This window comes from Arachis stenosperma, chromosome 9 (genome assembly GCF_014773155.1).
Source record: "Arachis stenosperma cultivar V10309 chromosome 9, arast.V10309.gnm1.PFL2, whole genome shotgun sequence".
NCBI lineage: Eukaryota > Viridiplantae > Streptophyta > Magnoliopsida > Fabales > Fabaceae > Arachis > Arachis stenosperma.
In genome coordinates, this window is record NC_080385.1 from 47,115,765 (window position 1) to 47,128,365 (window position 12,601).

Here is a 12,601-nt window from a genome sequence, read left to right on the forward strand (position 1 = left end):
TTCACCTCTTCCATGGAAGGGTTCTCAGGATCATAAGCTTCTCCTCAGATGAGCATCCTTAGTACTGTTTGGTGCATTTTGCATTCCAGACAGACTCTGAGAAATCAAATTGACTTGTTGAGTCAATATCTTGTTCTGAGCCAATATGGCATTCAGAGTGTCAATCTCAAGAACTCCTTTCTTCTGACTAGTCCCATTGTTCACGGGATTCCTGTCAGAAGTGTACATGAATTGGTTATTTGCAACCATTTCAATCAATTCTTGAGCTTCTGCAGGCGTCTTCTTCAGATGAAGAGATCCTCCAGCAGAGCTATCCAAGGACATCTTAGATAGTTCAGAGAGACCATCATAGAAAATACCTATGATGCTCCATTCAGAAAGCATGTCTGAGGGACATCTTCTGATTAATTGTTTGTATCTTTCCCAAGCTTCATAGAGGGATTCTCCATCCTTCTGTCTGAAGGTTTGGACTTCCATTCTAAGCTTACTCCATCTTTGTGGTGGAAAGAACTTTGCCAAGAAGGCACTGACTAGCTTTTCCCAAGAGTCCAGGCTTTCTTTAGATTGAGAATCCAACCATATTCTAGCTCTGTCTCTTACAGCAAAAGGGAATAGCATCAGTCTGTAGACCTCAGGGTTAACCCCATTAGTCTTGACTGTGTCACAGATTTGCAAGAATTCAGCTAAGAACTGATGAGGATCTTCCATTGGAAGTCCATGGAACTTGCAATTCTGTTGCATTAGAGAAACTAATTGAGGCTTAAGCTCAAAGTTGTTTGCTCCAATGGCAGGGATAGAGATGCTTCTCCCATAAAAATCAGGAGTAGGTGCAGTGAAGTCACCCAGCACCTTCCTTGCATTATTTGCATTATTGTTGTTTTCGGCTGCCATGTCCTCTTCTTCTTTGAAGAATTCGGTCAGGTCCTCTAAAGAGAGTTGTGCTTTGGCTTCTCTTAGCTTTCTCTTCAAGGTCCTTTCAGGTTCAGGGTCATCTTCAACAAGAATGCCTTTGTCTCTGCTCCTGCTCATATGAAAGAGAAGAGAACAAGAAGATATGGAATCCTCTATGTCACAGTATAGAGATTCCTTGAGGTGTCAGAGGAAAAGAAAAATAGAAGAAAGAAGAAGAAGAAGAATTCGAACTTTAATTGGATGAAGTTCGAATTGTGCATTAAGAAGGAGTAGTACTCCATAAATAGAAGGATGTGGGAAGAGGGGAAGGTAATTTTTGAAAATTAAATTAAAAAGATTTTGAAAACATTTTGAAAAACACTTAATTGATTTCAAAAATAAAAGTGAGAAAGAAATCAAGTGATTTTTGAAAAAGATTTTGAAATTAGAAATTAAAAAGATTTGATTGAAGACTTATTTTGAAAAATATGTGGTTAAGAAGATATGATTGAAAAGATTTGATTTGAAAACAATTTTAGAAGATATGATTTGAAAACAAATTTTTTTTTTAAAAAAAAAGATTTGATTTTTAAAAACAATTTGAAAAGATATGATTCTAAAAATTAATGACTTGCCTAACAAGAAAAGATATGATTCAAACATAAAACCTCCCTCAACAGAAAAGGCAAAAAAATGTTCAATCAAATCATTAATTGTTGGTAAGTATCTTTGAAAAAGGAAAGAAATTAATTTTGAAAATATTTGATTGAAAAGATATGATTTGAAAAAGATTTGATTCTGAAAAACTTTGAAAACTTGAAAAAAATTGATTTTGAAAACAAAATCTTCCTCCTAGCACCATCCTGGCGTTAAACGCCCAGAATGGTATACATTCTGGCGTTTAACGCCCAAAATGCTACCTCTTTGGGCGTTAAACGCCCAACCAGGTACCCTGGCTGGCGTTTAAACGCCAGTCTGCCTTCTTTACTGGGCATTTTTGAATGCTCAGCTTTTTCTGTATAATTCCTCTGCAGTATGTTATGAATCTTCAATTCTTTGTATCATTGACTTGAGAAGACACAAAATTAAAAATATTTTTGGATTTTTTTTTAATAATCAAAATGCAACAGGAATCAATTAACAATGCATGCAAGACACCAAACTTAGCAGTTTGTGTGCTACTAACACTATATGAGACACATGAACACTCAAGTCAATAGAATTTAAAGATCAAAACAAAGAAGTACATGCATGGATTCGAAAAATATAACAAAAACATGCATTTGACACCAAACTTAAGATGAGACACTAGACTAAAGCAAGAAACATGAAGAAATAGAAAATATTTGATGCTTCTTGAGAAAATTTTTTTTTTTGGTTTTTATGGTTTTTGTGAATTTTTTTTTTTTGTGTTTTTCGAAAATTAAGTGGGAAAAGGTATCAAAATTCTTAATGAGAATTCCAGGAATCAGTGCAATGCTAGTCTAAGACTCCGGTCCAGGCATTAGACATGGCTTCACAGCCAGCCAAGCTTTCAAGGAAAGCTTCGGTCCAAAACACTAGACATGACCAAAGGTCAGCCAAGCCTTAGCAGATCACTGCTCCAAAAGCAAAATTGATGAAAATCAACAAGCTCTTGTGGTGTTAAGTTGAAACCTCGGTCCAATCAGATTAGACATGGCTTCTCAGCCAGCCAGATTTCAACAAATCATCATGAAACTCTAGAATTCATCTTCAAGAATTTCGAAAAAAATAAATACCTAATCTAAGCAACAAGATGAACCGTCATTGTCCAACTAGAACAATCCCAGGCATTGTTACCAAAAGCTTGCTCAAAACTTGAACAATCCCCGGCAACGGCGCCAAAAACTTGGTGCGCGAAATTGTGAACAATACTTTTTACAACTCTCATAATCCCTGGTCATGAACTCCAAAAACTTGGTGGTTCAATTCCATGGCATTACACAACTTCGCACAACTAACCAGCAAGTGCACTGGGTCGTCCAAGTAATACCTTACGTGAGTAAGGGTCGATCCCACGGAGATTGTTAGCATTGAAGCAAGCTATGGTCATCTTGTAAATCTTAGTCAGGCAAACTCAATTGTATATGATGATGAACGAAAATAATATAAAGATAAAGATAGTGATACTTATGTATATCATTGGTGTAAGAGCTTCAGACAAGCGTATGAAGATGCCTTCCCTTCCGTCTCTCTGCTTTCCTACTGCCTTCATCCAATCCTTCTTACTCCTTTCCATGGCAAGCTCGTGTAGGGTTTCACTGTTGTCAGCAGCTACCTCCCATCCTCTCAGTGAAAGCAATTGCATATGCTCCGTCACAGCATAGCGGAATTCATCTGTCGGTTCTCAATCAGACCGGAATAGAATCCATTGATTCTTTTGGCGTCTGTCACTAACGCCCCGCCCTCAGGAGTTTGAAGCACGTCGCAGTCATTCAGTCATTGAATCCTACTCAGAATACCACAGACAAGGTTTAGACCTTCCGGATTCTTTTGAATGCCGCCATCAGGTCCTGCCTATACCACGAAGACTCTGATCTCACGGAATGGTTGGCTCGTTTGTCAGGCGAGCACTCGGTTGTCAGGCGATCAACCATGCATCGTGCAATCAGGAATCCAAGAGATATTCACTAAGCCTCAGATGCTTGTAGAACAAGAATGGTTGTCAGTCACCTTGTTCATGGGTGAGAATGGTGATGGGCGTCAATCATCACCTTCATCATGTTGAAGAACAAGTGATATCTTGGACAAAGAACAAGCGGAATAGAATAGAAGAACAATAGTAATTGCATTAATACTCGAGGTACAGCAGAGCTCCACACCTTAATCTATGGTGTGTAGAAACTCCACCGTTGAAAATACATAAGAACAAGGTCTAGGCATGGCCGAATGGCCAGCCTCCCAAAGGTCTAAGATAGCATAAAACAAAGATAGCTACCAAAAGTCTCCTAATACAATAGTAAAAGGTCCTACTTATAGAAAACTAGTACATAGATGAGTAAATGACATAAAAATCCACTTCCGGGCCCACTTGGTGTGTGCTTGGGCTGAGCAATGAAGATTTTTCGTGTAGAGACTCTCCTTGGAGTTAAACGCCAGCTTTAGTGCCAGTTTGGGCGTTTAACTCCCAATCAGGTGCCAGTTCCGGCGTTTAACGCTGGAATTTCTTGAGGTGACTTTGAACGCCGGTTTGGGCCATCAAATCTTGGGCAAAGTATGGACTATTATATATTGCTGGAAAGCCCAGGATGTCTACTTTCCAACGCCGTTGAGAGCGCGCCAATTGGGCTTCTGTAGCTCCAGAAAATCCACTTCGAGTGCAGGGAGGTCAGAATCCAACAGCATCTGCAGTCCTTTTGAGTCTCTGGATCAGATTTTTGCTCAGGTCCCTCAATTTCAGGCAGAAAATACCTGAAATCACAGAAAAACACACAAACTCATAGTAAAGTCCAGAAAAGTGAATTTTAACTAAAAACTAATAAAAATATACTAAAAACTAACTAGATCATACTAAAAATATACTAAAAACAATGCCAAAAAGCATACAAATTATCCGCTCATCAGCTGGGCGTTAGTGATAGACGCAAAAGAATCACTGGATTCTATTCCGACCTGATTGAGAACCGACAGATGAATAGTCGTGCTGTGACAGAGCGCGTTGAACATTTTCACTGAGAGGATGGGAGGTAGCCATTGACAACGGTGAAACCCTACATACAGCTTGCCATGGAAGGAGCCTTGCGTGCTTAAAGAAGAAGACAGTAGGAAAGCAGAGATTCAGAAGATAGAGCATCTCCAAAACCTCAGCCTGTTCTCCATTACTGCAAAACAAGTATTTATTTCATGTTCTTTCACTCATCACAATTAAACCTGAGAATTATTGATATCCTGACTAAGAGTTACAAGATAACCATAGCTTGCTTCAAGCCGACAATCTCCGTGGGATCGACCCTTACTCACGTAAGGTATTACTTGGACGACCCAGTGCACTTGCTGGTTAGTTGTGCGGAATTGCAAAAGTGTGATTGCAATTTCGTGCACCAGCTGGCCATTCGGCCATGCCTGGACCTTCATTACTTATGTATTTTCAACGGTGGAGTTTCTACACCTCATAGATTAAGGTGTGGAGCTCTGCTGTTCCTCAAGAATTAATGCAAAGTACTATTGTTTCTCTATTCAATTCACACTTATTCTTGTTCTAAGATATTCACTCGTACTTCAACCTGATGGATGTGATGATCCGTGACACTCATCATCATCCTCCCTTATGAACGCGTGCCTGACAACCACTTCTGTTCTATCAGCAAGAGCTTGAGTGTTTATCTCTTGGTCTCCTGGTTCACGACACATGGTTGCCTCTCCTGACAACAGAGCCTTCCATTCCGTGAGATTAGAGTCTTCGTGGTATAAGCTAGAATCAATTTGCAGCATTCTTGAGATCTAGAAAGTCTAAACCTTGTCTGTGGTATTTCGAGTAGGATCTGGGATGGGATGACTGTGACGAGCTTCAAACTCGTGACTGTTGAGCGCCGTGACAGTGTGCAAAAGGATCGATGGATCTTATTCCGACACGATCTAGAACCGACAGTTAATTAGCCATGTGCAAAACCGTAGCGGACATGTTTTCACTGAGAGGACAGATGGTAGCCATTGACAACGGTGATCCACCAACATACAGCTTGCCATGGAAGGGAGTACGCAAGATTGGATGAGGACAATAGGAAAGTAGAGGCTCAGAGGGAACAAAGCATCTCCATACGCTTATCTGAAATTCCCACCAACGAAATGCATAAGTATCTCTATCCTATTTTATGTTTTATTTCTCTTTTAATTATCAAAACCTCATAACCATTTGAATCTGCCTGACTGAGATTTACAAGATGACCATAACTTTCTTCAAGCCAACAATCTCCGTGGGATCGACCCTTACTCACGTAAGGTATTACTTAGACGACCCAGTGCACTTGCTGGTCAGCTGCGCGGAGTTGTGAGAAAAGTGTGAACTCACGATTTCGTGTACCAAGTTTTTGGCGCCATTGCGGGGGATTGTTCGAGTTTGGAAAATTGACGGTTCATCTTGTTGCTTAGATTAGGTAATTTTCTTCTTGTTCTATTTTCAAAAATTTTTTAAAAATCTTTCAAAAAAATTTCTCTTCTTTTTCGTCTTTCCAAAAAAATTTTTCGAAAAATTACAAAAATTTTTTTTATAAAATCATAAAAACAAAAATGGTTTTGTGTTTCTTGTTTGAGTCTGGTGTCAAACTTTATGTTTGGTGTCAATTGCATATTTTTAATTTTCCTTAAAAAATTTTCGAAAACTCATGCATGGTGTTCTTCATGATCTTCAAGTTATTCTTGCTGATTGTCTTGGTTTGATCTTGTGATTTTCTTGTTTTGTGTCTTTTTCTTGTTTTTCATATGCATTTTTAGTTTGTTAGTGTCTAAGAATTAAAAATTTATATGTTTGGTGTCTTGCATGTGTTTCTTTTCTTAAAAATTTTTCAAAAATAAGTTCTTGATGTTCATCATGATCTTCAAAGTGTTCTTGGTATTCATCTTGACATTCAAAGTGTTCTTGCATATTTTCTTTGTTTTGAACTTAAATTTTCATGTCTTGAGACATTTTGTTGTTTTTCTCTTTCCTCATTAAAATTCAAAAAGCAAAAACATATATTTTCCTTATTTTACTCATAAATTTTGAATTTTTCGGTTGACTTAGCCAAAGATTTTTAAAACTTAGTTGTTTCTTATGAGTCAAGTCAAATTTTCAATTTAAAAATCCTATCTTTTCAAAACTTTTTCAAAAATCAAATCTTTTTCATTTTTATTTCATGTTTTTTGAAAATTTTAAAAATTTATTTTCAAAATCTTTTTCTTATGTTTATTTCATATTTTTGAAAACCTTGCTAACAATTAAGGATTTGATTCAAAAAAAAAATTTCAAGTTTGTTACTTTCTTGTTAAGAACGGTTCAATCTTTAAATGCTAGAATCATATCTTTTAGTTTCTTGTTAGTCAAGTCATCAATTTTCAAAATCAAATCTTTAATCATATCTTTTCAATCATATCTTTTTAAAATCATATCTTTTTCAATCATATCTTTTTAAATTTTGATTTCAAAATCTTTTTTTCCAACTTCTTATCTTTTAAAAATTTATTTTCAAATCATTTTCAACTAATTAATATTTCTTATCTTTTTCAAAACCACCTAACCACTTTTCAACTTCCAATTTTCGAAAATTACTAACCACTTTTTCAAAAATATTTTTAATTAACTAATTGTTTTAAATTCTAACTTTATTTTATTTCTTTTTTTTAATGTTCAAATTTCTCTTCTCTCTTATCTCTTTCTATTTATTTATTTATTTACTAACACTTCTCTCCTTCTTAAAATTCGAACTCTCTCTCCCTCTCTGTGTTCGAATTCTCTTTATTTTCTCTCTACCACATTCTTCTCTTCTTTTCTTCTTCTACTCACATAAAGGAATCTCTATACTGTGACATAGAGGATTCCTCTTCTTTTCTGTTCTTTTTTTTTCACACGAGCAGGAACAAGGATAAGGATATTCTTATTGAAGCTGATCCTGAACCTTAAAGGACTCTAAAGAGAAAGAAAAGAGAAGCTAAAGCACAACTCTCTGGAGAGGACCTGACAGAAATTTTCAAAAAAGAAGAAGACATGGCAGCCGAAAATAATAACAACAATACAAGGAAGATGCTTGGTGACTATGCTGCACCAACTTCCAACTTCTATGGAAGAAGCATCTCAATTCCTGCCATTGGAGCAAACAACTTTAAGCTTAAGCCTCAATTAGTTTCTCTAATGCAGCAGAACTGCAAGTTTCATGGACTTCCATCAGAAGATCCTCATCAGTTCTTATCTAAATTCTTACAGATCTGTGATACTGTTAAGACCAATGGGGTTGATCCCGAGGTCTACAGACTTATGCTTTTCCCCTTTGCTGTAAGAGACAAAGCTAGAACATGGTTGGACTCACAACTTAGAGAAAGCCTGAACTCTTGGGACAAGCTTGTCAATGCTTTCTTAACCAAATTCTTTCAACCTCAAAAGATGAGTAAGCTCAGAGTGGATGTCCAAACCTTCAGACAGAAGGAAAGTGAATCATTCTATGAAGCTTGGGAAAGATACAAGTAATTAACCAAAAGGTGTCCTTCTAATATGTTTCCAAAATGGAGCATCATATGTATATTCTATGATGGTCTATCTGAGTTATCCAAGATGTCATTGGATCACGCTGCTGGTGGATCTCTTCATCCAAAAACGCCTACAGAAGCCCAGGAACTCATTAAAATGGTTGCAAATAACCAGTTCATGTACACTTCTGAGAGAAATCTTGTGAATAATGGGGTGATTCAGAAGAAAGGAGTTCTTGAGATTAATACTATGAATGCCATATTGGCTCAGAACAAAATATTGACTCAGCAAGTCAATATGATTTCTCAGAGTTTGACCAGATTGCAAGCTAAAGACGCCTCCTCTGAAGGGGAAGCTTATGACCCTGAGAATCCTGCAATGGAAAAGGTGAATTACATGGGAGAATCCTATGGAAACACCTATAATCCTTCATGGAAGAATCACCCAAATTTCTAATGGAAGGATCAACAGAAGCCTCAACAAGGCTTCAGTAACAATAATGGTGGGAGAAACAGGTTTGGCAATAGCAAGCCTTTCCCATCATCTTCTCAGCAACAGACAGAGAATTTTAAGCAGAGCCTCTCTAACTTAGCAAACATAGTCTCTGATCTATCTAAGACCACCCTCATTATGACTGAGGCACGGTCCTCCATAAGAAATTTGGAGGCACAAGCGGGTTAGCTGAGTAAAAGAATTACTGAAACTACTCCTAGTACTCTACCAAGCAATACAGAAGAGAATCCAAAAAGAAAGTGCAAGGCCGTTAATACAACCAAAATGGCCGAACCTATAGAAGAGGAGGAGGACGTGATTCACAGTAAAGAAGACCTCATGGGACGTCCACTGGACTACAAGGAGTCCCCTATTGAGGAACCACAGGAATCTGAAGCTCATCTAGAGACCATAGAGATTCCAATGAACTTCCTATTACCATTCATGAGCTCTGATGAGTATTCTTCCTCTAAAGAGGATGAAGATATTGTTGAAAAGCAAGTTACTTAGTATCTAGGAGCAATCATGAAGCTGAATGCCAAGTTATTTGGTAATGAAACTTGGGAGGATGAACCTCCATTGCTCATTGATGAGCGGATAATTTATACGCTTTTTGGCATTGTTTTTAAGTAGTTTTTAGTAAGATTGAGCTACTTTTAGGGATGTTTTCATTAGTTTTTATGTTAAATTCACATTTCTGGACTTTACTATGAGTTTGTGTGTTTTTCTGTGATTTCAGGTAAATTCTGACTGAAATTGAGGGATTTGAGCAAAACTCTGAAAAAGGCTGACAAAAGGACTGCTGATGCTGTTGGAATCTGACCTCCCTGCACTCGAAATGGATTTTCTGGAGCTACAGAACTCCAAATGGCGCGCTCTCAACGGCGTTGGAAAGTAGACATCCAGGGCTTTCCAGCAATATATAATAGTCCATACTTTGTTCGAAGAATGACGACGCAACTTGGCGTTGAACGCCAAGTACACACTCCTTTCTGGAGTTAAACGCCAGAAAAACGTCATGATCCGGAGTTGAACGCCCAAAACACATCATAACTCGAATTTCAACTCCAAGAGAAGCCTTAGCTCGTGTATTGATCAAGCTCAGCCCAAGCACACACCAAGTGGGCCCCGGAAGTGAATTTATGCATCAATTACTTACTCATGTAAACCCTAGTAGCTAGTCTAGTATATATAGGACATCTATCTATTGTATTAGACATCCTGGATTGTATTTTTGATCTAGTGATCACGTTTTAGGGGGCTGGCCATTCGGCCATGCCTGGACCTCTCTCACTTATGTATTTTCAACGGTGGAGTTTCTGCACACCATAGATTAAGGGTGTGGAGCTCTGCTGTACCTCAAAGATTAATGCAGTTCTATTTTCTTTTATTCAAATCTCTATCTTATTCTTATTCCAAGATATTCATTCGTACCCAAGAACATGATGAATGTGATGAGCTAATAACTCTCATCATCATTCTCACTTATGAATGCGCGTGATTGACAACCACTACCGTTCTACATGCAACAAGGCTTGAATGTGTATCTCTCAGATTCCCCAACAGAATCTTCGTGGTATAAGCTAGATAGATGGCGGCATTCATGAGGATCCGGAAAGTCTAAACCTTGTCTATGGTATTCCAAGTAGGATTCTGGGATTGAATGACTGTGACGAGCTTCAAACCTGCAACCTGCTGGGCGTTAGTGACAGACGCAAAAGAGGGATTCTATTCCAGTAGGGGAGGGAACCAACCGGTGATTGGCCGTACTGTGACAGAGTGCGTGAGCATTAGCTTTCACTGCGAGGATGGGATGTAGCCACTGACAACGGTGATGCCCTACATACAGCTTGCCATGGAAAGGAGTAAGAAGGATTGAGTAGAAGCAGTGGGAGAGCAGGCGTCCGAGAGCTCTACAGCATCTCCATTCCGCTTATCTGAAATTCCCACCAATGAATCTGCATAAGTATTTCTATCCTTTTTATTATTTATTTCTATTTTCAAACCCATAAATCTTTAATCCTCCTGACTGAGATTTACAAGGTGACCATAGCTTGCTTCATACCAACAATCTCTGTGGATTCGACCCTTACTCACGTAAGGTTATTACTTGGACGACCCAGTACACTTGCTGGTTAGTTGAACGGAATTGTGACTTCAAATAAGGACAATTATTGAATAAATCCAATTACAATGAATCAAATCAAAGAACATATGAATCACAATTTCGTCCACCAAGTTTTTGGCGCCGTTGCCGGGGATTGTTCGAGTATAGACAACTGACGGTTCATCTTGTTGCTCAGATTAGGTAATTTTCTTTTCAAAAATCTTTTTCAAAATTTTTTCTTTTATTTTTCGTTTTTCCAACTTTGTTTTTCGAAAAAAATTAATAAAATCCAAAAAAATTAGAAAATCATAAAAACAAAAATATTTTGTGTTTCTTGTTTGAATCTTGTGTTAATTTTTAAGTTTGGTGTCAATTGCATGCTTTTAAAATTTTTCTTGCATTTTTTTCGAAAATCTCATGCATTCATAGTGTTCTTCATGATCTTCAAGTTGTTCTTGACAAGTCTTCTTGTTTGATCTTGATGATCTCTTGCTTTGTGTTGTTTGTTGTTTTTCATGTGCATTTTAGCATTCATGTTTTCCATGCATTAAAAATTTCTAAGTTTGGTGTCTTTCATGTTTTCTTTGCATTAAAAATTTTTCAAAATTATGTTCTTGATGTTCATCATGATCTTCAAAGTGTTCTTGGTGTTCATCTTGACATTTATAGCATTCCTGCACGCATTCATTGTTTTGATCTAAAAATTTCATGCATTGAGTCAATTTGTTGTTTTTCTCTCTCATAATTAAAAATTTAAAAATCAAAAATATCTTTTCCTTATTTTCCTCCAAATTTTCGAAATTTTGGGTTGACTTGGTCAAAAAAATTTTCAAAATTAGTTATTTCTTACAAGTCAAGTCAAAATTTCAATTTTAAAATTCTTATCTTTTCAAAATCTTTTTCAAAATATCTTTTTTCTTAAAAATCTTTTTATCTTTTATCTAATCTTTTTCAAAAATTTTATCTTTTTCAAAATTTGATTTTAAAATATCTTATCTAACTTACTATCTTCTTATCTTTTTCAAATTTGATTTTCAAATCTTTTTCAATCAACTAACTAACTTTTTGTTTGTTTTTTATCTTTTTCAAAATCACCTAACTAATTTTCTCTCTTCTAATTTTCGAAAATATCTCTCTCTTTTTCAAAAATTCTTTTTAATTAACTAATTGTTTCATGTTTTAATTTTAATTACAATTTATCTCTAATTTTCGAAAATCACTAACTCTTTTTCAAAATGATTTTCGAATTCTCCCTCCTCTTTTCTTCTTCTATTTAATTATTTAATTACTAACACTTCTCTTCACCTATCTCCATCCATAAATCCGAACCCATTCTTCATTCTTCTACCACCTTTCTTCTTCTACTAACATAAAGGAATCTCTATACTGTGACATAGAAGATTCCTCTTTCTTTTCTTGTTTTCTTCTCTTTCATATGAGCAGGAACAGGGACAAAGGCACTCTTGTTGAAATTGATCCAGAACCTGAAAGGACTCTGAAGAGAAAATTAAAAGAAGCTAAATTACAACAATCCAGAAACAACCTTTCAGAAATTTTCGAACAAGAGAAGGAGATGGCCGAAAATAATAATAATAATGCAAGGAGAATGCTTGGTGACTTCACAAAGCCAACGTCCAAGTTTGATGGAAGAAGCATCTCCATTCCTGCCATTGGAGCCAATAACTTTGAGCTTAAGCCTCAACTAGTTGCTTTAATGCAACAAAACTGCAAGTTTTATGGACTTCTATCTGAAGATCCCTATCAGTTTTTGACTGAGTTCTTGCAGATCTGTGAGACTGTGAAGACGAATGGAGTTGATCCTGAAGTCTACAGACTCATGCTTTTCCCTTTTGCTGTAAGAGACAGAGCTAGAGTATGGTTGGATTCACAACCCAAGGATAGCCTGGACTCATGGGATAAGCTTGTCACTGCAT

The 12,601-nt window shown here is 36.8% G+C and overlaps 1 non-coding gene across 1 annotated transcript; it reads left to right on the top strand.

Annotated features, from left to right (window-relative positions):
- Positions 1 to 378: 378 nt before the first annotated feature.
- On the top strand, positions 379 to 486 carry LOC130952232 (small nucleolar RNA R71). Its single transcript, XR_009074413.1, has one exon. It is a non-coding gene; the product is annotated as a small nucleolar RNA R71 (small nucleolar RNA).
- The last annotated feature ends 12,115 nt before the right edge of the window (positions 487 to 12,601 follow it).